The following is a 27,008-nucleotide window of genomic DNA, read 5'->3' on the forward strand; positions in this document are numbered from 1 at the left end:
CTAGTCAAAGCAGTTACAATGCAAGACTTTTGCATTTACAAAGCTGTGTCTTTTTGCCTGACAGACCACTGCGTACAGGTAAGAGGCGCCTTAACTACTGTGTGCCTGAACTTTTGTAAACGTGACCAAATAAAAACAGCTCTGTAAACACTTCACTAGCTCCTGATAAAGACTGGGTTAAAGCTTAAGGTGCTCTGCATTGTCAACAAAGCTGAGAGGGCGAAAATCTCAAACTATTTTCAACAGTTAGCACCACCGCCCACCATTAAACAACCAGGAAGTATTGCTCCACAAGTAGACACCTCGTCATCCAACACACCTTCAAATGGCAGAACCACAGAAGCAAATACCTGGGTGTCCAGGGCCCAGGCTACTGAACACTGTGAACCCAAACTGAAGGGACAAACCAAACTTATGTGGTTCAGAAAAACTGTGAAAACAGATTATTTTCCCCAAACGTGCCCATTTCTGAACTACCTATGCAGCAAGGGGCCCATGGCCAAACATGGTCACACGTGGTTTGGCTCTCACAAATCAGACTCCAAACATTTTGCAGGTACCCAAAGCAACCGTCTATTCAAGGTGTGGCGCTCTGAAGCAACTTAAAGGATAGAAGCAGCAATCAAGAAAACTCCCCATTCACTACAAATACCGATTCTCCTAGAGGATCTTTAGAGGTAAGACTTATCAATTTCACTTCAGAAATAAAAAGGTACATAGGACAAGACCATTTTCCAATGTAGGGACCCAAGGGGAGCAAGGTGATAGCAGTCTCCCCCTGCGTAATTTCAACAATTGGCACAGGCCAAGAGACACGGATAGGTCGAGGGAGGGAAAGGGCGGAGTGAAGGTGAGATGATATATATATATAGGGCATAGATTTGACGGTTAGGCTCAGCAGGGAGCCAGGGCAGGCACAGAAAGCTGAGAATCACCTAACTGGACTATTACTCTGAAGTTGAAGAGTAAGGTACTGGATAACACTGGAACAAAAGGCAATACAGAACTTTTGCCACAGTAAGACAAGTTGTAGTATTAACATAGGCAGTAGTTTTTTGGGTGATGCGTCTGGAGCGGGCGCATCCATCCCTCTTGGTGGGCTAGGGGTGTGGGGTGTGTGGGGGGGGGGGGGTGTTTGAGGGCTGCACAGGGGAGGGGAATAGTAAGTTTTAGGGCCTTGAACAACACTTGGAGAGTTCGCTTGGGGATGCTTGCAGGGGTCTGATTGAGAGAGATTGGGGAATGCAAGGAAAAGTCAGTGAGTGGAGAAAGAAAGGAAAGAGGTGGAGGACTATGGGGGGGTTTGTTGATGCAATGTTCAAGTTGGGAGTATTTTTTAGGTGCATGGGGATCGACTGAAATGTAATGCATTAGCGAGGTGTTGGTTTTTACAATTCATTATGTAATTCATGATGAAATGAATTTAAAAACCAGTCTTAATAAAGTGGCCTTTTTTGATACAATGAGAAATGGCGTGTGGAATCATTGCACGAAAATCATACCCAGCTCCTCTCCTGCCGGGTACTTTTCTAGTAATAGTATCCACATTAGAGAAGAAACTAGTGTCTCCTATGAATAAAAATAGATTCGGGTGAGGCAGATTTTGGCAGGCAGTGGAGTTCTGCAACCAAACTAGTGCTTTGTCCAGTGACTAATGCGCTGCACGGCATGAGTCAGGCCCTGTCAGACGCAATGAGGGAGCCATGCATGTGGGGTCAACAGGGCATCTTGGGACTCAGACACTCACACCGTGGCCTTGTGTTGCTTAAAGGTGTCAGTGGAGCCCACTTCTAAGGTTTCCTCTCAGCGTAGGGCGCTAACGCTCATTAAAAGACCTCAAGCACAAGGTCAGCGCGGGAGATTGGTTACTGTGGGGAACAGAGACGTTTTAAGGCATGGGCAAAGTGCACTTTGGTCCATGCCCCCAGCCCCTGATAGAGCCAGCTCTGTTCTGTAGAGAGTCTTGCCATGATGAACTGGAATAATTCTTAAAGAGGTGGTTTAAAATACAGTTTCCCTTTTTTATGGAGGTGATGTGAGAATCTATTACAGACATTCTGCAGAAAATGTGTTTATTTTCCATGCAACCTCCATTAAAAAATGTTTCTTTTAGATAAAAATAGGACCTCACATATGAGAAATGGGAGGGTGGCACAGAGATTATTTGCAGTAATGTTAGTGAGCTGCTGCTGTGTTACAATATTGAAAACAAAGGTTACAATCCCTGAATATTAGCTGTAAACACATTAAGAATTTGGATGAGTGTGTATGTGCACCATTTTTGACTTGGCCAAAGAGGGCATGAAAAAGCTGAAACTTAATCATAAACTTAAAGCAGTTCCAAACAGGGGCCCACCAAAATATGTTTGGCCCAGGGCCACCAAAATCCTTGAAGATGTCTCTAGTGGGGACAGAGAGGAAGGTGCTTAACCCGTTCTACCCTGGTTCATCATGAGCACTTCACAACACAGCTCCGGTCCGCGGCAGTGGGGTTGCCTCTGGTGAGTGTGACACTAACAAAACACACAACCGAAATACACCTGTATTAACAAGGCTGAATCTTAAAAAGACTTAGGGTCACACCAGTCAACCACTTCAAATGATTAATATTTCATGTTAAAGACATACAAGATGTAGAGTGTGTGCGATAGTCAATGGTACATGATGTGGTTTAATCAGGAAGTTGCTCCAAAAAATTGCGTGGCCTAGCATTAAATTAACAAAAACAGAGGACGCATATTTATTCTTTCCCGGAGTCGAAATGAAATAAAATACCAGCATTTGTAAAGCACAAATCTACCTCCGGAGAGGTGTCTCAGAGCCTTTGGGGAGATTAAGCGAGCTATTGCCGAGAGTCGCATGGTGCTGGGAGAAACTGCCGCCAGTGCCGGGGATCGAACCGTGAACCCTGAGGTTCAGAGTCAGGCCCCTTGACTGCTGCGCCACACCACTTCACTTCCAGTTGTATGTAGCCAACTAGATCCGAAGGTATCAGAGCGCTTTACATGTGCACCAGTTGCGATACAGACGGACACAATTCATTTTTTGTTAGACAGAGATTTTCCCAGAATCACAGGATGTTGAGCGTCCCTGCCGAGACTCGAACCCGGTTCCCCTGCGCAGAGGTCGACGCTCTAGCCGTAAGGCCACATCCTCTCTCCTATATGCACACACACTACAATAACACACTGAACCCAAAACAGACTGCTATCCTGGAAAGAAAGGGCACTACTGGAAAAACATGGTTTTTACATATTCTCCCTTCATTGAAACAAGAAAAACACGAATGATGTCATGTTAGCCATTTACACACAAATTAGCTCTGCCAAACAAATCACCTGTTTATTAGAGGACAGTGAGGAATAGAGTCAAGGTCGTCTCAAAGGCTTTTCAAGCCTCTGGCACTCAGTCTCCTATTTAATTTGGCATTTTTCGGTCTGGCTATAGCCAAGACTTTGTGATTTTACTGAAAAAATACGCGTGAATTATCCCAACCAAGAGAATACCCAGCCATGAAGCGCAGAAGCCATACACATGAGGGAGCTGCAGGAACAACGATGCTAAGAATGGTCACTCCTTGGTTATTAAACTCACTCCCGGAGCCTTCCATCGGCCCTCTGGGACCAGGATACACCGGGAACGCATGTGCCACTAAGAGGGGACATCATCACTCCTCTGGAAGTGGTGCACATTAATGAAATCTGAATCATAAGCCTGTCCTAGATGTAGGGCTGCTGCCCCTGCTGGAGTCTGTGCTCTGCACGGTCTCGAGGGACAGGGCCTCTCATAAGTGCTGCCTGTGGAAGCCAGAAACGACATCTGCAGAGCTTAGCGGGTGCCAGCAAGGGAGAGAGAGGACAGGCCCAAGAGAGAAGGAGGTAGAAGAAATATGAAGGGAAAAGGGAAAAGTTGCTTAAGAGAGGAGAGATGGGTAAAAATAAAAAAAAGATGGGCAACAAATCAAGAGGGGAGCTAGAGGGAGACAGTGAACCTGGAAATAACGAAATGGAATTGGAAAAGGACCCAACGAGAATAAGGTACAGAAGATGAAAAATTATGTGAAGCTAAAAAGGAAAGAGCAGGAAAATTAAAAGAAAGCATAACGTAGCAGAAAGATGGGGAGAAAGGAGGACACGAGGAGGAGTAAATAAAGTTATTCGGAAGGGCAGTTAGGATACCAGGAGAGTAGAATCTAGACGAGTAGGGGAGGAAGTTAGAGAGTGTCGTGGGGACATTAGAGGGATAAAGTAGTTCGATCCAGAGAATTAGGAGAAGACAGACTAAATCTATATGGGAGGCTATAGAGATCCAGAAGTAGGAGCACACTTAATGGGGGAGAAACTAGAGCAACTGGGGGAAAGTGGAAAACTGACAAAGGGGAGGCTAGTGAGAAAGAGAATGAGAATCTAGATGAATCGGGCAGGACCTGGGCCGAAAAAACGAAACCACAAACTAGAGAAATAGGGCAGTGAGAGCGTGTCAGAAAGAAATGGGGGCCGTAAAGAGATAGGGAAAGCTGGAACGAGAAGCAAAGGGAAAGTATTGATGTAAGTAGGCTTATTACAGAGAAGGAAAGCATGGGACACCATATAAAACTGAGAGCACAGTCCCTTGTCCCCAAGTTGTGACAGGCAAACCAGAAATGCCAGTGCATCCCCTGGCGCCTTCGTAATAAACCAATGTCATAGACTGAAGGATTATGGTAGTCCCAGGCCACATCCAGCTTTGAAAATGTTATGCTCACTCGTTTCTTGGATTTATCTATAACATTTCCCCATCTTCTGAGCAAAGAACAGTTTTTTCTACAGCCTCTGGTCCATCTATACTTTACTTTGACCATCTCATTGTACCACTTTTGTTAGACCTGTGTTGTGCATTGCTGTGCACAAAAGAACCTCTGATCCGAAATCTTTAACATGCACAAGTGACGATCATGCTCCATACTAGCCACAGAGAAATGGACACAAAAAACCTATCTATCAGTGATGTTTTGGATAGCAAAAATCAATAAATAAATATATTAATGGCCGATTCACAGATTTGCATCAGGGTCAGGTTAAGCCGATATGTACTTTTCATAATACCGCACATAAAAACTTTTTTGATTAAAGACAACTTTATACATCCAGGCTACCGTTACTAAAAAAACAGAATAACTTTACAAGGGGTGTGAAAAGAAGATGGGCGAGCAGCGTTCACATCAAACAAATTACTACAGACAATACCCGATGCACCACCCGGCCATTGCAGACTTGAACATAAACGATCAAGAAAACAAAGGAGGGTTTTGGTCAAGCGGTTATGGGAATTGTTTTGCATTGTTTGGAAGGATCTGTGAACCAATGAAGTCACTTTGGGCATAGTCCCATGCTGCAATGACGTCCCACCACCTTCCAAACCACTGGAAAAATAAAACTATGATAAACTCTCGTTTATTATCATTTTATTGTTCTCTTCGAGCCACGGCTTGGGGGCGCGGCCAGGGTGGTGATAGGCTGGAGGAGGAGTGTAGGGCATTGCCTTCACAGCGCTCTACAACCCCAGCTGCACTGCTGAGTTGGAGAGCGCAGGCACAGGCCCCAAGTCTGTGTAGGGGAGTAAATCATCAGCACTCAGGCCAATCCCGATGCTGCTTTCAGCACCATGAAAGCAGCGTCAGGATTGGCCGCAGGGCACTCTGGGAGCCTGTGACTGGAGAAGCGAGGAGCGCTATGCGGAGAGCCGAAAAGTGTTTTTTTTTGTGTGTGTCACCACCTCCCCAGCCACTCAGTCAACTTACTGGCAACTACTGTTCCAAACTCCATTAGTGACTGTACTGAAAAGAAACTCTGTCAATGGTTTTTATAAGGCACTTATAGGTGTTCTTTGTCTACATTCATGGTCCGGGGATTCGACCAACACAAAAACAGCAGAAGCAACACTTGTTTTCAAATAATATTAAACCACAAGAAACACTTGTACTGAATGACTTAGGCAGCTCAGAACGAGAATAAATTCTAATTCTAATTCAATGAAGTGTAAAAAAAAAACTTTACGTGCAGTAGTTCTAAAAAGTATATTTCAGACTGAAGCAAGCATCAAGGAGCACTGGTGGCTAACCCTGCTTGCACATGCCAGCATATACAGTATTATGCTATGATATTTTTGTATATGTTAAACAATAGCCAACCCGTGTCCTGTGGAGTTAGTGTTTATGTGGAAGGGACAGAAGAAGATGCTTGGGTTGTCATTTTTGGCTGTTTGAGCCCTTGGGTAGGGAGACTCCTATTCTGCATTCACACTGTGATGCAGCCATTATCAGTCTGTGGACACGTCCCACTCACAAACCTTTGATTAGCTTGAGATTTATATTGTGCACAATATTAAACATCATTAGATGTCACACAATGGACTAAGTGGCAACTGTAGACAGACGGGCATTAGCTCCAGAGGCCCACTCAAGGACATCCTAGATGTATAATTACGAACAAGGGAGAACGAGTAAGGTTACATGGATATACTGGGATGACTACAGCAAGTTAAAGTTCTCACAGCTCTCAACACCTACATACAAACTGAGATATCACTGTAATCTTGACCATCATTCTGCAGATACTTGCACATGTAAGCTCCAAAGCCACTTCACATCAAGGAGGCTGAATTCACGCACTAAAGATAGCATCCATCTTACTGACTAATGTAGGTAAGTGTCCTTTTTGTATGATCAGCCCCACACATTTTTCTCCAATGCGGGCGTTTTTTTATTCTGAAAAGTGCACTGGAACCTGCTAACCAGGCACAAGTGCCAGTGCGGACGTCCTAAAATATGATGAATTTGAATTAGTAACCCCAATTGGCAATGATTTTAAACCACTTATAAGTCCCTGTGAAGTGGTACCAGTGGTACCCAGGGCACGGGAGTTAAAGGGGTCACCGGGGCCTGAAAAAGAGATTGTGCCAATAGCAGTCCTGCCATTGCAGGCTGAATGAGCAGTGCAAATTGCTCAAACTCAACTTTGCCCTCTCCGTGAGTGGCAAGGTCACAGCACTATTTTTAATATGTGCCAATCATCCTTAAGGTAGGCCACCTGAGCGCAGAGGGTGCAATATATTAAAAGGTGTGGACGTATAAGTGGAAGCCTATATTCCCCTATAGTAATATAGTTGGGGCTACTAGAAGTGCTCAGGGGGGCCCATAGGATAACATGGGCGGGCCCCTCGGCATTCCATGTTACCAGCTCCATTATGATCCCACTGAAAAGTGTTATGTTTGGTATCAAACAACTTGTATCATCATACCAGACTTTTCCCCAAAGTCAGATTTCATGTGACGTGCACCCAGGTGGCTACTTTGAAGGCTGCCTACCTAGTTGCCCCAGCATCTCCAATGCCCTGTAGGACAGCTTGCAACTGCTGCCGCCAAAACAGGAATCAGACCCCCTGTCAGGAGGTGTGAATGCTCCCATGAGTCAGAAACAAAAACCTGCCTGGGTACGTGGTATCACCTCCCACCCTGACAGGATGGCTAGTGAAATGGCATATCAAGGGGGTGAGCTTCAAAGCTCCCACCATCTCTAGGTTTCCTCCCAAAAGAAGAAAATGGCAACCTCCTACCCCAGGCACATTTGCAACCCAGGCAGATGGAACAATTAGGTAGTCAGGAGGCATATAACCCCCAGAAGGCTAACCACACTCCTAGGGTGAGTTAACTGCTCTGGACAGTGGAAGCAGTGGTCTGTCATTTATTTTTAAGTGGAAGAAAATAGCTTTTTGCGTCAAGGTGCCACACGCACCCTCCCCAAAGTAGAACCTCATGGACAGATTAGCCACAGTAACTAGTAGCCCATTGGCTACTGGCTCCCTCACTCTTGGACCCCCTAAATCTGGGATTTAAAGGGTTTCCCTGGCACCAGAACCTCAGATCTGATCAACTTGCAACAAAAGGATAAACAAGACGAGAGTCTGCCACCTCAGGTCCTGCACACAAAAAAAGGCACAAAAGACTGTACATGTGGCAAACAACCTGTAACTGCATGATTGAGACTCGACCTGGACCACAGACTAGTTCCAAAATAAAGAGGAGCCCCCCTGCAAGACAAAGGCAACCCATAACTTTCTTGTACTAGCAGAGACATTTTAAGGCATGGGCAAAGCGGGCTCTTGCCCAGGGCCCCAGCCTTTCAGGGGGGACCTGATAGAGCCAGCTCTTTTCTGCTGTAATGACCTTTAATAATTCTTAGATTGTTTTAAGTGCCATTTTCCTTTAATTTATTTTTAATGTGGATGATATGTGAGAGTCTATAACAGACATTTTGCAGAGAAATGTGTGTTTATGTTTCATGCAACATCCATAAAAAGTTTATTTTAGATCAAAACAGGAGCCTTACACATGGGTGTCACAGCGATTGTTTGCAGTAATATTACTGAGCTACTGCTGTTACAAATACAATATTAAAAACACACATCATTAGTCCTGAAGATAAGATGTAAACACAGTTTGAATTTGGACCAGTGTGCCTGAGCACTGTCAGTGACCTGACCAAAGAGGACATGAAAGAGCTGAAATTGGAACATAAATTCAAGCTGTTCCAAAAGGAGGCCCCCAAATTCATTAAGATGTCCTTGTGGACTAGAGGTACTAAGTCCCATGCAGGCTGCAGGCAAGAACCGCAACTCGTTCCAAAGGATCACTGGCCATCGAGTGCGCTGAGGAAATCACCCAAAAGTAAATTATCTAGTGCATTGTGGGGAACAGAGTCCTGACCGCCAGCAAGTTTCAGGTGGCTACAGTTTTAACCCGGACTCCAGGACATCGAAGCGACCAAGGGGTGAAATTGATGTTACCAAGACTTGTTGGTGGCCAGCCAGATTACCACTACCTTTATTCAAAGCTGTGCCTTAAGCACACCCAGTAGCATCTTCAACCAGACGGCTTTGTGACCCAGTTGTAGAGAGTTTCCACCCCCTTACTCACCAGCACCTTCTAAGCAGTCAAATCAGCACCTGCGGCTCCTGACTTTAACCCCTTGCGTGCTCCCGTCGGCCAACTAGTGCTGCAGTCAGCCCGTACCGCAGCGGAAAAACCGCTGCGGTTAAGGCGTTAACACCAAGGACAGCCAGTACTACGTTGCACCTGGGCCCTGCGATCCAGGTAAAATTCAACTGACTGCCTGACCCTGGTGCCCGCCTCACCTTATCCTCCAGTGATTTCCACGGAACTCAACCTGCAAGTGACCATTTGTCACTATACATTTTCTTATTGACCACAACATTAATGTTTTCCAGGAGTGAAATGTGCAGATTAATGTTTTCATTAAAAATCCACCAATCTGGTTATATCAATATCAAATTGTGTTTGATTTGGAGCCTAAAACTAGATAAAAATCTGCTTTATTTTTATAACTTGGAGTCGGATTTCTTTTAAGTCATGTCTATTACTTATCCTCGATGTTGGTATTCTGAAATGCTTAACACATGTTTCTCTAGTAAAGCCTGACAGCTTTGTGCCACACTACCAGGACTCAGCTAGGGATTTGTTAGTGTAAATCCAAGGACCTATTTGGGGTAACGTGAGATTATTACACTCTGAAGCCTAACCAGCCTCACTTCATATTAACCCACTTTCCTAAAACTAGGAATTAAACATTAGAAACTAGAATATTGTTAAAAGAATTAAACTGCTATGGAGAAAGAATATGCATCTTTCTTTCACAGTTATAAAGGAAATGGGCCAGTAATTAGCAGAGGGCACCTTTACCTGGGAGCGGAGAGCCGGCCCCTCAGGTGTTGGTGGACCACAACGCATGCACTCAACCACCCCACCCTGTTAACGTCATAAGATTTTGGAAGGTCTGCAGTTCCATACACTTTAATGCACCAAGTACCACAATTCGAATCTTGCGTCTTTTTCCCAGCATTAGTGGGACTTCCAGGAACATGGCTGTGCAGTGAGATTTTCAACACACACTCTTTCTTGGGAGCCATTATAGTTCATAGAAGATTCAAATATTCGCTGCTACAGGCAGCAGCAAAGCTCTAAGCACCTGTTCCAAAGAGGCTCCACTCAACGCGTGCCTGTTCTGAGCAGCATCAGCTGGACGATGGTGACTTTTAATCACGACACTGATATATGGACCTATCTACAGATTGAGAGGCGTCCACAATCACCCCTGTGGGACTGGACCACATCTGAACTGCTCCGACATCTCTGACTGATGGACTTAATTATCCCTCAATCAATCAGTCTACTGCAGGGGAATCCTCGAGGGATGGTCCATGCCAGATTTTCAGGATATACGAATGGAAAAATCTACATACAATGATTACAAGCACGCCTCATTTACATTTCCCTTGGACAGACTATACAATTCAGGCCCAGGGCTGGCGCCGTTGGACACCGACGGTCAACTGAGTTGTATCTTTATTGCTCTTCGGTCTTATAATTTCCTTCCTATTCTGAAAAAAAAACAGAATAAGTGAACTATGGATACACCTCGATTTGTGGCTTAATTAAATGTACAGTTTGGCAACATTTATTAGGGCGCTCTTCTCCATGGTTTAATCAAGGATGCTGACATTTCTAAATGGTGCCTCATATCCACCATGGTGAGACCAGTCTTTCAAATTTGTCAATCACTCGAGGTGCTGAAACCTGTTGTGCTAATGCAGGCCCCATATCAATTCAAAAGGTCAGATGTATGGTCAGGTGCCTGAACCTAAACTGTGAAGCTGGCCCCACATATCAGGGACTAGCTAAGGAAGACTTCACATAAGAGGTAAACTACACAGCACACCAACCAGGGACTTGCTAGGAAGCCAATCTCACGGGTAATCATGCAATGGAGAGTGAATGTCTGGAGTCCTTCGTGCTGGGCCTGCTGTTTGAATACCCTCACACATGGACAGTCTCTCAAGAATGGCAAGAGCAGAGAAGAATTAAAAACTCTCCTGCATGGACGCATCCTACAGGGTTTCACAACTAGGCAAATGCAGGTATCCTATAACAAGGAGGCTCCATCCATGCCAGATGATCCAGACGACACCAGATGTAAGGCTGTAGTGCCTGGAAGCTAAACATTTAGTGCCAGAATCCCTCTACCCTTTAATGCAGCCATGTTTGTCTAGTTTGCAAAGATCTTCATGTTAAGGCATGTACCAGGGACCCAAATCAGGATCGGTCTACAGGGCTAGCAATTCCGATATGTAGCAGAGGACCAGAACATGCAAAAGCCCAGAAGGCAGCTCAGTAGTTGGTGGCGCCCACATGTATGCCTCTTGTTACCGGAGCCTAACAATGTGCATTATCCAGTGGGTTCCTTTCGGCTTTTCATCCAGATTAGATCAGAAAGCAGAGTAATGATTGTAATTACTCACCAGCATGTGGATATGAAGCTCAACATAAACAAATGCCATGAAGGAAAGAAAGCTCATGGTACTTCTGATTTCCATTATACTGAAGCAAGTTAATAAAGGACATGACATCAAAGGGTCTTAGAAGTTTATCTGCGAGGGGAAAGAGCTGGTCAACTAGAAGCTAGCTCACACATACTCTTTAAAACACTCCCTGTAAGAGTAACTTATTTACAATAAAGCTCTGGCTCAATACATGTGCCACTTTCCCAATATAAAACGAAACCAGAAAGATCAAAACACTGATTTTTGGAGCATTTGTAATTCATCATTTCCTCAGAGGAGCGACATAGGTCCCAGCACGCACCTCCTTTCAGGGTTCACCCAGTTCCCAAGGAATTTGTACGAGGTTGCGTTCCAAACTCGGCGGCTTTCACAACATCCTGTAGCACTGTGTGTTAAGCCTCAAGCTCCCCCTGCTTCCTTTATTGTTGCTCTGCCCCAGCCATCATCACCTCGTCCCTTTGAAGGTAACGCACTGCATCCCAAGAAGGAAGCGCAAGGAGCGAATTAAAGGCGGGTGAACGCCAAGGGGCTCTGCTTTGCATCATTCCAACTTTTTGATCTTCCAGTTTTACGTAGCACAATCTGGGACCGAGGCTGGATCCCTGATCTAAAACACAGCCAGGTCTTCAGAAGATCCGAGCATTAGTTGCAGATTGAAGAGGAAGTGCTCAACGCTTTCATCTTCGGCAAGCCAGGTGGTTATGTCCTCCACCCCACAGCATCACTTCCAACTCATTTTCTAAGTCTGGAAATATAAAAAATATGGGTCTTGCATCCCTAAGTGATGTCATACGTGAGAAGCTGGGCGCTTAGAACCACATGTGAGCGTCGTACTGAACGCCTGCATAAACTGTTCGCAGAGCCTCCCGCGGCACCATGAGGCAGTCGCATGGGCAGCAGTGTCCTCGCTCTGTGGTGAGCAACAACTGACCGAACTATGAAAAACAACTGCTCGACAGTCTCGCTTCATGCGCAGCTAGTGGATTAGGAACTGTGATTTGTTTTCTAGAACAAAGGATGCAGGTTCATGCAAAAATATAAAAGTCCATTTACGTATGTCTTAGCCATTTTTTTTTAATGTCCAACATTCGGCTTCTAGGAACTTTCTGGAGGTTTCTGCACAGGCAGGTGAAAGAGAATCTCATCAGTCCCGCCTGCGCTGTCCTGATGAATGTATGGATGTCTGCAGAAGCCATTGAGTTTGATAAATGGCTTATTAAGTGCAGCCCGCATTCTGTTCTCTTAAAGGGTGTGCAAATCAATTTTCTCTCTATCACTGGCTCAGCAGATTGATTGCAAGCTTTTGATCTCAGGCCTCCCTTCCACTTCTCGATTTCACAGGGTTCGATTGGTTGCTTCAGCACACACCCCAACAACAGTGTGTTTGCAATGCTGCACTGAGGGGCTCAGGAGGCCAATGACTGCACGCATCCAATAAAGCGCTTGCCACAGATAATGCAAGACAAGCCGCCCGCGCAACGCAGACCATGCAATCGAAACCAAGCAGCTGAGGCCAGGTACCACACATATGTCAGCCACCGGGCACATACAACTATATGACAGGGTGGAATGGATTTTTCTACAACAATATAGAATGCTACCCAACACAAAATGTACAAAAAGAATGAAACAACTGCTAACATTCCCATCTCGGCCAATTCTTTCTGTGGTCCTGAAATAGGGCAGATGCCTGCGCCTTGGGAATAAATGGCTACAGAGGGTCTCATGAAGGCGATGTCTTTAGGCTGCCAGAGCAATCTTAGATTGTTTAAAGCATCTTCGTTAAGGTAATTTTCTCTGATATGTATGTACATGAGGACCAAGCTAACCTTCAAGGCATATTTGTCAAAAGGATTCGGTTCACCTCAATAAAAAGGAGAAGATCGCCGATAAAACTAAAAATTAGGAGTCAGAAACTTCCATCCACTTATATAAGAATTTTGACACAGTGCCTTATTTATGTTATCACTGACAGACCCCAACATGCATAAAACAAAAGTGACCAATTATCACAAGTGGGACCCGATCCTGGCTTAGAAATACATCTGACTAGTGATATTTCAGTGAAGCATTTGAGGCTAGCCCATTCTGCAGACAGGGGTAGCAGCAATTAGGTTAGTAAGAAATCTTCGTCAGCAGCCTTAGAACTGCCCAATTGAAAGTAGAAAATATTAAAGAGATTAATTTGAGGAAAGCGAGGCGACACAATGTGCTATAGACACTAGTGCACAGATCAACGCTTTTCGATGCATTCATGTCAATGTGGAAGGAGCTGGTAGCTAAGGCGTGACCATTCACAGATGTGACGAACTTCTGTCACAGAACTGACACCTCAGAGGGGTTGAAAAAATGAATAACTACAAAAAAGCAAGAGTGGTATGGGATGCAGCAACCTAAATTAAATAATCTAAGTGACGAGCCATTTCATTATGGTATAGTCAATAAAATGAGCAGTACACAATGGGGGATATATATATATAAAAGGTAATTAGGATTTTGAAGGCCGATCAAATGGAAACATGGCATTACTATGATTTTTGTCGACATATAATACTTAAAAAGATATATTTTTTTTTAAGTGCACGGGCCCAAAGTTATTTTACTGGAATTTGCTGCCAAAGGCTGGGGATGTGGAATAATAAGGCACCATTTTGAGCTTCATCCTACACAGTGTCTCTTTATCTCAATCTTGCATTGCATGATGATTTTATTCCTGCTTTCTCCCTTTGTTACTGATTTCCAATCATTCAGACTCTACTGAAAGTTAACTCTGTCTGGTGGCGAAAAATAAGGCAGAGACCTAAAAAATGAGAGCCGGTCCCACTGCCTACACCCATGGGCAATTAAGCACTGTTAGTACCTCAAAGAGGATGGGGGCGAGGTGCACTGGACTACTGCCAGCAGAAAAGGGAGACAGGTGTACTACTCCACACCCAACAATGTCAGTAATGTCTCACCGTAACAACTGCACCTGGGACTGGATGCCGAATGTCTGGTAGGATATAGAGAAAAAGGCAGACAAACCAGAAAGGACAAGCAAATTGGTACATGGTTTAGACCACAAGTACATGGGGAAAAGGTTTACAAATGTAAAGAGTGAATGAGAAGAGTGAGAGGGGGAGCAACAGAACCGGTCACTATTCTTCAGGAGTCAAACTGAGCACATAAGCATTCAGAGGAACAGCACTAGAGCGACCGGTGACCATTTGGGGCTGAAGCAGAGAGGCTCATAAGTTGTATACACTGCGATTAGAAAGGCGTCACTAGCATTCATAAAATATCCCCACAAAAAGGGGTCCAAGGACCAACCAGCAGATGCAGAACAGAGAACATCACTGAAGAACGATGCTACAGATAAGGTGAGGGGATAAGAGCAAACCACATAAGAAGTGGCTTTCAAGAGCAGGGAGGATGTGATAGTAATGACTGAAAATCAGTCAATGGCATGCAAGAAGCTTACACGTTGACAACTGCTTAAAACTTTGACCGAGGATGATAAACTATGTGACGTCACATGTCATCTGTCTAGTACTGATAAGATATTGGGACTAGATCTTTGTGAAGACTTGGAATCTGCTCACAGAAGCAAAATGACTGTTCTTTGGCAGCAGCTGTTGATGTCACACAGCTTTACCTTAATTTGTAGCACAATCCTATTAGAACAGAATCTGCCATTTTTTTAGGAGGGGGGGACTACAAACAAATGCAACGTTCTACTAATTTGCCTTGGCACAAATGTAATTTTTATTTCTTTATTTCTGCTGTGTTATGTAGCGCTAAACAGGCAACTCTGATCACTTCACAGCAATTTACTGCAAAAAAGCATACGGTTAGCAAGTACAATTGGATGAGAGCAAATGCTACACTGTACAGTTCACACCAGTTGTGACACTGGGCTAGTAGTTATTAGTATGGCACTGCAGCGCTTTTGGTGATTAATATTTCACTTAGGGTGCTTGAACCACTGGTCAGGCTGTGGGATACGAACGGTCTAAAGTGTTTAGAAGAATGTTAGTGAGCATGGGAAACAGCGGAGTCTTAGGCTTAGCCCAAAATAATAAGTGGTGCTTCGTTTCCTACAGAGTTCAAAGTGAAGAGCTCTACTAAGCAGTCTTTGCCACTAAGTGTGGCTCCTCGGCCCCTGCGGGATGTCACTGAGTTACTAGTTAAATGAAGGAATTTAGCAAAAGCTAAAGATAGGCTATGATATGGTGCATGTGCTGTGTAAAGGTCTCTGTAGACTTTGTACACTAATGCACCAGCGGCTGATGAATAGGTGCCAGGATCAGCGAGCTAGAGAATGTCCTCTTTGTTCCACCGGCCAACACTGTTGATGCATTTTGCATTGTTTGCACTGTGCAGGTAGCCTAGCCAGACAAGCCGCAGTCAAGGCGGGATGAGCTAAACTTGCCAAGAATGCTATTTGAGGACGTATGTAAAGAAGGGCGTGCCAATTTTGCATATAAAGGACTTAAGTTAGTTACCCTTCGAACATAACCAGTTGGTTTGTGTCCAACTGAGGTGACTGCTTGCTCTCTCCATCCACCAGAAACGGAGTTGTAAATCAGCACAGGGGTCCAGTAAGCAAACCAAACAGGAGTCTACCCAAATCACGAGACAGGCACATTTTGCTGCAGTGCGTTCTCATTTGCACGAAATCTTTGACAGAGCTCAACAGCGTGGGGTTACTTTGTGGCAGCAGTGACTTTAAAAAGCAGTGGGAACGTTGGACTGCTTAAACTATGCAGCAGTCTAAAGACACACAAATTCAAGAGGGTTGTCTTGATTCTGCCAGATCAGGACATCTTTAGAAAAAAATCTGCATGATTCTGACCGAGACGCGTAGGGACCATCTTTCGCCATCTTGCCTCCCAAATAGCTCAGTCTCACAGAAACGAGTAAACTACATGTTCCAGCCCCGTCTGCCTCCAGCATTGTGGCTTCCTACAAACAGTTGGGGTTTAAAGTAGCAGGCGTGAGTCACCGACAGTCTCAGAGGCAGAGGAAATTAAAACTGCAGACGATTTACTGAAAAGGCACCGAAGTGATTTGTTGGGGGTGGAGGGGGGGCGCTTAAAAACGGGAGCTGCTTATACGCTGTCTCCGGACACAATGCATTCCTTCCGCAGGTAATTTCACAGTGTCATCCAGAAGACGAAGGCAATTGCTGCACGTAGCCAGCAGCTATGTCTGCGCCGGCTTCATTAAAGGCGCACCTGAAATCTCCAAGTAAAATCTAATCTGGCCCGCAGGCAGGATCAGAAGATAGCGCTGGACTTTCTGGTTTGTGTCGATAAATCAATCCCCCTGCTAAGCAAGCTCTCTCTGGGTTTTCAAGTCTTAAACGGTTTTAAAAAGGCACACGGAAGGGCTACGTATGTTTGCATGTACTCAGGGCATCGCACCCGGTGACCCGGAAGAGGTCCGTGTGCACCACCACATCGCAGAATACTGTTTCCGGTGTCGTCCGGGGCTCCTTAGTCCGGGGCGACCCTGCACTCTAAATAAAGGTGACCTTGAGGGTACTGTCCTACAGACATAAGAAGGGGACGGCTGAGTAGCAGCGCTCACAGGGACCCACTCAAAACGGGGGGCCATGTCTGCACAGCAAAGCAGAAACCGCCCCATCATGGCCACTGAGGCAAGCTGGACATCTAGAGAAGGGAAACGAATGTAGTCACACATCTCAAAGCATTTCAACAATAAATGTTGTACAGGCAAATACATGGATATGGGGGAGGAATACAAACACTGTTCAAGTAAAAAATAAAAAAAATGTAAAAGCATACGGCCACATTCTCAGTGCTGAAATGCCTGAAGAATATTCAAGCATTTCATCAGTAGGCTCTTTTTTTAAACCATATTACGAGTTGTTTCCCCCAGTGCAACGGGGAATAACGTGTGCAACTCTCTTTTTTGACCACTTTTGAGCACCTACTCACCAGCACTGCACAGCCATGAACCCGGAGGAATTAGGGGTTGCAAAATGCTCGGAGAATTTCGATCAGAGAAAGTAATAAATGTGATATGCAAAACTGGGTGCAAATAGTACGTGCACCTGATGATACTACATTGCCTTGTGCAGAGCTCCAAATAACGACCATTCACAAAAACCTTCCTGAAAAATGAAAAGGAGAAAAAAAAGTTGTTTACACCAACACCACACTGCCTGAAATTTCCTAAGGGTGGCTCACTATGCACGTGGGTTGTGTCAACAGCACTGTAAAGTGCGCTGATTTTCATAGGGAGACTGAGACACTCCAGGAACCCATATAGGAATAATATTAGCATTACCAGACACATGACAACAAAACATTGAACAAAATGTTGATTATTTATTGTAAATGTGTAAACTGGAAATTTAGCTGTGGTTACAGCACAACTGCACAGATTCATATATCAGTACTGTAACAGCTCTGTGGTGAGGAGACTACTACTTAAATACAAGAACTGGACGTGGGTTTCTCGAATGTTATGGGACCTATTACAAATAGTTGGTGGTAGACAATTACAATTCCACCGCAAAAACAGTTTCCAGTCAAAGCATTCTGAACCCCTAGCCTGGTAGCATGAATATTCACTCTGCGCTGTATGCACTGCACTACATAGTATTCAACGGTATGTGTTGGCAGTGTTTACTTACAGCGTCTAGTCACCACAGTAACAAACAATACCTGCTCCCGTGACTTGCGCACAGCCTTCCGGAACAATGGCAGTGTGACGCGGGCAGATCTATCAGCTGCAAAAAACAGGCAGACCGAAAGGAATAAGATGAACGCGGGTCTTGCGAATGAATTGTCTTGATGCTAAACGTAAGCGGGGCAGTGAAATTTAACACAGCTGAAGCTGTATCACTTCCCAAACAGAACAAAAGGGGACTTCAATCATTCACAACCTCTCTAGCCTTTTAATCCAAACCCCCCACGGACACTTTTCATATTAATAGCAGCACTGTACAAGTTACTAACAAGGTCCTTCGCAAATGCAAGAAGAAAAAAAAAGATTTTAGAATTCCAAACAAGAATTTTCTGTCTAGGAAGGTACTCGACAACTAGAAAGATGGTCTTTATTTAGAGCACCGAAAAAAATATTAGAACATTTCTAGTTATAAACATCTCATCTTGTTCAGGTGTGCACGGATTTTGCCTGAAATGATGATTACATTGCAATCCAAATATCTTCATATAGTATTTGGTTGCATACCTAACATTTAAGCACTGAATCCAAGTGATATTTCTACACAAACACACAAATGATATATTTCTACCATTTCAAGGATGAGTGGTATGTTGAAAGCGGCTTATACATAGTAAACACATACATAGATAATCAGCTTGAGACTTTGACACCAACTGCACTGTTGTCACGTATGTCTCTGGCCACCATAAAATGGTGTACTGTAGAAATCACGTAGCCTAATCAACCTACTCTGACCCAAATAGCATTGCTCCTAAAATTCCCATAGGTCACCCCTCTCAAGAGTTGATTACAGTACAACTCTCCCCAATACTCCTGCTCTGTATTCATGCATTCCAGTTTCTGTCAGGTGCTAAAAGTCAACACCTACACTCACAGTACACACGCTTACCTCCTTATTTACTGTCAGTCTCTTACGTGGTCTAGCACAAGTCAGGGGTGTGGTGCTGTTCGAGGGGGGCTGTAACTGCCTCAGCAGTGCTCCAGACTCACCAACCAGCTGCAAGAACAGCACCATGTACTCCGGCAGGTTGGCCTCATCAACTTGACTATGCCTTTACAGGACAAGACCTTTCCTACACGTTAAAAATAAGGGATGCGGATTGTGCCATGTCTGCCATCTACAAATTAGCCCATTGTGAAATCACACTGTCCAATCTTCTACCTCTGGTAGAGGACTGACATCCTTGGGCTCTATTTATTCTTATAAGGGTGTGCAAAACAGTGTAAATACCAACTGTGTTGTGCTTCTTGTCCCAGGGGCAAATAGATTGTGTCATGCAAGTGCTTCAGGACCTTTTTCTACAACCTGTTTCGGTCTCTTACGCCCCCCTCACCTCCCTCCTGATTATGAATTATGAGTTTAACCCCATCTTAATCATACTAGTATAGTTAATCTTAGATTTTACCACTCCATCTCAGAGAGAACCACCCTCAACACAGGCGCTCAGCCAGTCTAAACATACTAATCTCTTAGGTCACTCAATTTTGAACCAAATTCTGTTTTTTGTCAGCCAATGCTTATCCTCTTAATGTTTCATAAAGGGTGGCCTGGTTCCCAGGAGTGGCATTTTGTGTCCCCCAAAAGCCCCTTGTCATAAAGCATCGGACAGAGGTGGTGAGAAACTGAAAAGGGTTCTAGATTTCAGTTTGTCATGCCGCACTCCCGGAATCTAACTCGATGTTCATGAGTGTTTTAAAGTGACTAGAATAACAAAAGTCCCCTTGGAGGGGCAGTATTGAGAGAAGGGGAATCAGATTTTGGACCGCATGGTCTATTTACTAACAAGAAGAAACCAGCCTACTACAGAGCAGGAACCACAAAGCTTTCTTTCATGTTATACAGCAGTATTCGTCCAGATAGGGAACAATGTTCTTACCAACCTCAAACAAAGGAAAACAGGACTATGATGTAAATTTATATTCACCACAACTACAGGGACATCCAAAGTGCACCATTAAAACCAGTAGCACAGCAACCCAACAACCCTAGCCCCACTCAACCAACAATCACAGTGTTCCGCTAGGTCACTAGTGTGCACCTAATCCTGCAGCCGCATGAAGTACAAGATAATTTAGATTTTTCACAGCCTGCTGGGCAGAAAATCTGGATTTTATGGCACGACACGGAGGCTAATATTATGCAAATCTCCTTTATTACCACAGCTCAGCAGCAATAATGGAATAGAACTTTGTGAACATTCTAAAGAGAAGACTAGTCCCTCTCTGACCAGGCATCTTCCTTCTTTGTTGCTGCTGCTCAGAAAGATAAGTACTATCTCTCCAAGCTTAGTACTATAACCTGATTTAACCTGATGTATGATATTGCTAAGACTGTTTATGACTGCAATGACTGCTTATGAAGACTGATGTATGATATTGATAACACTGTTTATGAGCATGATTTAGTTTTCTATGATATTGATAAGACTGTTTATGGGCATGATTTATTTTCCCTTTCTATCAGCAGTGACTCTGTTTTTCTACACTTTTCTACACTTGTTAAGGCACCGATATCGAGACTTCTGTATCTAAATTACACAATGCCTTAAATCGCCCTTACGATGTTACTTTCTTTCATTTCTTGAAATGCCGGCTATCGATATTATCTTGCGCGGACACCCTCGCGCTGCCGTTCATTCTCCCTCTTCAAATAATCACACAATTCGGTTAGCGCTCCTCGCGCTGCTCCTACCTTACTCGCGGCTCCCCCCGCGCTGCCGTTCATTCTCCCTCTTCTTCAAATAATCACACAAGTCGATTAGCGCTCCTCGCGCTGCTCCTACCTTACTCGCGGCTCCCCCCGCCCCATCGCCTCCACTCACCCTTCGCCGCGCACACGATTGACGCGGCGCCTTAGAAGAAAGCACCCTAACCGGCACCACGCACGTCGCTACGTGCGTAGCAACCATTTTGTGTACCTGACGACCATTTCTATCGGCGTCAGGCACACGAACGGTCATTTCCTCAAACCAGCTCTTTCTCTCACCCTTCAACCTCGCGTTTTTTCTTAATCGGTAATTTTTCCGATTAATTAGCTCACCTCCCCTTATCATTTAAACCAAAAAAAAAAAAAAAAAAAAAAGGGGGAAAAGTATACTTATTAACAAAGAGGCTATCTATTATCAAGGACACAACAATGTCTACATCACCATCTCTTGACCAAAAATTAGAGGAACTCGTCAATAAGGCTCTAGAAAAAGCCTTGGGCTCAATTGACGACGCTATTAACAAAAAATTGGACTCGCTTTCCAATCTACCCTCTACCAGCAAAGCTAATGGGATATCTAAAAGTAACAAAAAAAGGGCCATTATCCCAACCCAATCCAAAAAAGGCGCCAAAAAGCTGAAGAGCTCTACTCCTACAGGCCCTAGGGGCGCTGACCAGATTGGTGCCTCGGGCAACCCAGATGGGCATGCTACAGGCCCAGAACTCCGTACCCACATCAACAGCGACGAAAGCTGTGAGGAAGAGATTGAGCTATCGTGCTCATCAGGATTTAATACAGATGTGGAGGATGACAATACTACACGAAGCAGAAACTTAGATGGTGCTTCTAAGGCCTCAGCCTCTAACAATATGCCTCTAGACCCCTTCGGGGAAGAAATGTTTGACCCCCTCCTAATCAAGCACCCACTCTCCCCAGAATGGACCCCCTCCCAACATATCGTTGACTATCTTTCATTCTGGCTCAGAAGAGAAATACCCCAAGAAGTGAGATCTAGACTTAGATCCGAATGCCCACGCCCATCCCTACCAAATAAGGTCGCAATGACCCCAGAGTTAGACCCTAAGGTCGTGGCTTTTATAGCCAAAAATAACAGAGATCCTAGGAAAGGCATGGATAAAGGTCTTAAATCTTGTCAAGATCGCCTTCTCGATGTAATAGGACCCCTTGCTAAAATATTCGAGATGACAGAATCTGCATACGTAGGAAATAACCAAATCGACGTCAAAGAACTACGGGAATGGGTACAAAGAGCAATATGCCTTGTTGGCAACGCTAATACTGCCATCTCCACCGAAAGGAGAAAAGGAGTCTTACTTAAAATAGACCCTAAACTCATTGAACTAGCCAAAAAAGACGGAGGTCCCGACTCACAAGGTCTCCTCTTCGGCGAGGACTTCATTAAAGAAATGGCTAAGTATGTGAGCGCGTTCAGCTCAATCCAAAAATCACAAAAGGATATCAAAAGAGTATTCAACGATAGAGTTTTTGCCAGGGCCGGGAGAATACGGGGTCGTTTCCCCGGCCGCGGAACTCAATCTTCTAGACCCTTTAACACCCGAGGAGGAAGATTCTCCAGCAACTACGGCTCCAACAACTATGGATCCCAATTCTTCCCGCAGAGACAGAGGAACCGAGGACGCACCTTCAGAGGCGAACGGAGACAACGTTCCTTTTCCTCAGGTAAGAACCTTGAAAGACCATTCAGATATCCCTCCAAAGGTGGGAGGGAGACTACGCCAATTCGCTCGGAATTGGAACTTAGTAACACAAGACAACTGGGTTTTAGATACAGTAAAGGGTTACAAAATAGATTTCCTGGGTACTCCCTTTCAAACACGTTCCCCTCGCGAGATCACTTTCTCTCTCAAAGATCGAGACTTAGTCTCCAAAGAAGTACAAGAACTGCTACAAAAAGGGGCAATTGTCGAGACGCAAACACAAGGTTTCCTCAGCAATGTTTTTCTAGTAGAGAAGAAAAACAAGGAACAGAGGCCAGTAATAAACCTAAAAGATTTAAATCGTTGGGTAGTTTACCAACATTTCAAAATGGAGGGCATTCACCTCCTAAGGAATATTTTGAGAAAAGGGGACTGGCTCACGAGGTTAGACCTGAAAGACGCCTACTTAACAATTCCCATCTGGGAACCCCACCAAAAATTCCTTCAATTCACTTGGCTGGGAAAACTTTACCAATTCTGCAGTCTCCCATTCGGTCTGTCGTCCGCCCCCTGGTGTTTCACCAAGGTGTTACGCCCTGTAACCGCCTGGCTCAGGCAGAGAGGGGTAAGACTAATCATATACCTAGACGACATCCTTATAATGGCCCAATCGAAAGAGACTGCATCTCTCCACACAAACCTTGCAATTCAGATCCTGGAACATCTGGGTTTCATCATAAATACCAAGAAATCTTGTACTATTCCCGAACAACAAACACAATTCCTAGGCTTTACGGTAGACACCCTCAAAGCGGAACTGAAATTACCCTCCGAAAAAGTCAGGAAAGTAAGGAAAGAGTTGAGGAAGGCTCTCGTGAAGAAGACCTTCCCTCTGAGAGTACTAGCGAGGATCGTTGGCCTCCTTTCTTCGACAATCCAAGCTATCTTCCCGGGACCCCTCCATTATCGGGCACTCCAAAGACTAAAAGCGAGCGCTCTAAGATCGAACCATTCATATTCCCACATGATTTCTTTGAATCAAGAATCAAAGACGGAACTGCTTTGGTGGCTCAGGAATGCGGAAGCATGGAACGGCAGAGCCATCTTCGGGGAACAACCGGATCTGATAATAGAATCAGATGCGAGCTTAGAAGGATGGGGAGCGAGATGTGGGAGATACTCCACGGGCGGTCGTTGGACCACTCAAGAGAAGAGATTGCATATCAACTGCTTAGAATTACTGGCAGGTTCATTTGCAATTCGTTGTTTTACACCCAAAACAGCGAAATGCTGTGTGACATTACGCATGGACAATGTTTCGGCAGTCCGCTATGTCAACAAACTGGGCGGTCCACATTCCAAGGGCCTAACAGACCTTGCCAAGAGCTTTTGGGAATATTGCTTGAACAAAGGTATTTCGGTTATAGCGGAACATATCCCGGGCCTGAACAACAGTGTCGCAGACTGGTACTCCAGGAATTTCAGAGATTCGAGCAACTGGAGATTAGACAGACAGATCTTTTTGGCCATCCAATCAATATGGGGTCCATACAAGACAGACCTTTTTGCAGATCGTCTAAACACACAACTGAAAGAATTTTTCAGTTGGAGACCAGACCCTCAAGCTCAGAATGTAGATGCCTTCCTACAAGATTGGAGAGGTCTGAGACCTTATGCCTTCCCGCCGTTTGCTTTACTCCCTCGGCTTCTCCTTCATGCTCGACGCTACCACGACATCATAACTGTAATAGCTCCTCTTTGGAGGTCCCAAGCCTGGTTTCCAGTCATTCTGGAAATGTGCATAGACTTTCCAATTCTAATACCCCCTTTCAGGGAAATACTCTTGGGTCCAGAGGGAGACGTCCACCCCCTCGTGGATCAGGGTCTTCTAACTCTGACGGCCTGGAGGATTTCAGGAGACAATGGCAAATCCCTGGGCTTTCGCCAAATGCTTTCAGACTCATTTCTGAGTCGTGGGCTCAAGGTACAAGAAAGGCATATCGACTGGCATGGAGCTGAAATTTTATTTGTTGGAATTCTGATGCTGAAAGTTTATTCGTTGGAATCCTGAAAGTTTATTCGTCGGAATCTTGAAAGTTTATTCCTTGGAATCCTGTTTTCCCTAATCTTTTCCTCACGTTGATCATCTTTCTTCGCAGCCTGACAAGAAGGAAGATGCCTGGTCAGAGAGGGACTAGTCTTCTCTTTAGAATGTTCACAAAGTTCTATTCCATTATTGCTGCTGAGCTGTGGTAATAAAGGAGATTTGCATAATATTAGCCTCCGTGTCCTTAATAAAATCCAGATTTTCTGCCCAGCAGGCTGTGAAAAATCTAAATTATCTTGTACTTCATGCGGCTGCAGGATTAGGTGCACACTAGTGACCTAGCGGAACACTGTGATTGTTGGTTGAGTGGGGCTAGGGTTGTTGGGTTGCTGTGCTACTGGTTTTAGTGGTGCACTTTGGATGTCCCTGTAGTTGTGGTGAATATAAATTTACATCATAGTCCTGTTTTCCTTTGTTTGAGGTTGGTAAGAACATTGTTCCCTATCTGGACGAATACTGCTGTATAACATGAAAGAAAGCTTTGTGGTTCCTGCTCTGTAGTAGGCTGGTTTCTTCTTGTTAGTAAATAGACCATGCGGTCCAAAATCTGATTCCCCTTCTCTCAATACTGCCCCTCCAAGGGGACTTTTGTTATTCTAGTCACTTTAAAACACTCATGAACATCGAGTTAGATTCCGGGAGTGCGGCATGACAAACTGAAATCTAGAACCCTTTTCAGTTTCTCACCACCTCTGTCCGATGCTTTATGACAAGGGGCTTTTGGGGGACACAAAATGCCACTCCTGGGAACCAGGCCACCCTTTATGAAACATTAAGAGGATAAGCATTGGCTGACAAAAAACAGAATTTGGTTCAAAATTGAGTGACCTAAGAGATTAGTATGTTTAGACTGGCTGAGCGCCTGTGTTGAGGGTGGTTCTCTCTGAGATGGAGTGGTAAAATCTAAGATTAACTATACTAGTATGATTAAGATGGGGTTAAACTCATAATTCATAATCAGGAGGGAGGTGAGGGGGGCGTAAGAGACCGAAACAGGTTGTTGAAAAAGATCAGGAGGGACACAAAATGCCACTCCTGGGAACCAGGCCACCCTTTATGAAACATTAAGAGGATAAGCATTGGCTGACAAAAAACAGAATTTGGTTCAAAATTGAGTGGCTTTTGGGGGACACAAAATGCCACTCCTGGGAACCAGGCCACCCTTTATGAAACATTAAGAGGATAAGCATTGGCTGACAAAAAACAGAATTTGGTTCAAAATTGAGTGACCTAAGAGATTAGTATGTTTAGACTGGCTGAGCGCCTGTGTTGAGGGTGGTTCTCACGTTGATCATCTTTCTTCGCAGCCTGACAAGAAGGAAGATGCCTGGTCAGAGAGGGACTAGTCTTCTCTTTAGAATGTTCACAAAGTTCTATTCCATTATTGCTGCTGAGCTGTGGTAATAAAGGAGATTTGCATAATATTAGCCTCCGTGTCCTTAATAAAATCCAGATTTTCTGCCCAGCAGGCTGTGAAAAATCTAAATTATCTTGTACTTCATGCGGCTGCAGGATTAGGTGCACACTAGTGACCTAGCGGAACACTGTGATTGTTGGTTGAGTGGGGCTAGGGTTGTTGGGTTGCTGTGCTACTGGTTTTAGTGGTGCACTTTGGATGTCCCTGTAGTTGTGGTGAATATAAATTTACATCATAGTCCTGTTTTCCTTTGTTTGAGGTTGGTAAGAACATTGTTCCCTATCTGGACGAATACTGCTGTATAACATGAAAGAAAGCTTTGTGGTTCCTGCTCTGTAGTAGGCTGGTTTCTTCTTGTTAGTAAATAGACCATGCGGTCCAAAATCTGATTCCCCTTCTCTCAATACTGCCCCTCCAAGGGGACTTTTGTTATTCTAGTCACTTTAAAACACTCATGAACATCGAGTTAGATTCCGGGAGTGCGGCATGACAAACTGAAATCTAGAACCCTTTTCAGTTTCTCACCACCTCTGTCCGATGCTTTATGACAAGGGGCTTTTGGGGGACACAAAATGCCACTCCTGGGAACCAGGCCACCCTTTATGAAACATTAAGAGGATAAGCATTGGCTGACAAAAAACAGAATTTGGTACAATCACAGTGTTCCGCTAGGTCACTAGTGTGCACCTAATCCTGCAGCCGCATGAAGTACAAGATAATCAACAAACAGCTAAAGAGGTCCACGTTTTCAGCTTTGCAGTAGATGGAAAGTCTGTTTAATGAACTTGGGAGGCACATTTTGAGAAGGCAAGAAAAGCAAAATGAAACCCATGTGGGCAGTTGAGACACAGGCGTTCAATTAGAAAGCGGTTTTCTCACATGTGTTAATGGAGTGCCAACAGCTTGAGCACACTGACAGTAGCAGCACAACAAAACATCAAGGAAAGGGAACAAAAAAGGCACTGCATGATAAAAGAGCATTTGCCATAAAACGGTTGGCCGCA

General features: G+C 44.5%; 1 protein-coding gene across 3 annotated transcripts in view; it reads right to left on the bottom strand.

Moving 5' to 3' along the window:
* The window catches only part of SH3RF1 (SH3 domain containing ring finger 1), a 333,338-nt gene that overhangs the window by 293,115 nt on the left and 13,215 nt on the right, over nucleotides 1–27,008 (bottom strand). The gene's annotated exons all lie outside the window — the stretch shown is intronic.

Source organism: Lissotriton vulgaris, chromosome 3_1, assembly GCF_964263255.1.
Source record: "Lissotriton vulgaris chromosome 3_1, aLisVul1.2, whole genome shotgun sequence".
Classification (NCBI taxonomy): Eukaryota; Metazoa; Chordata; class Amphibia; order Caudata; family Salamandridae; genus Lissotriton; species Lissotriton vulgaris.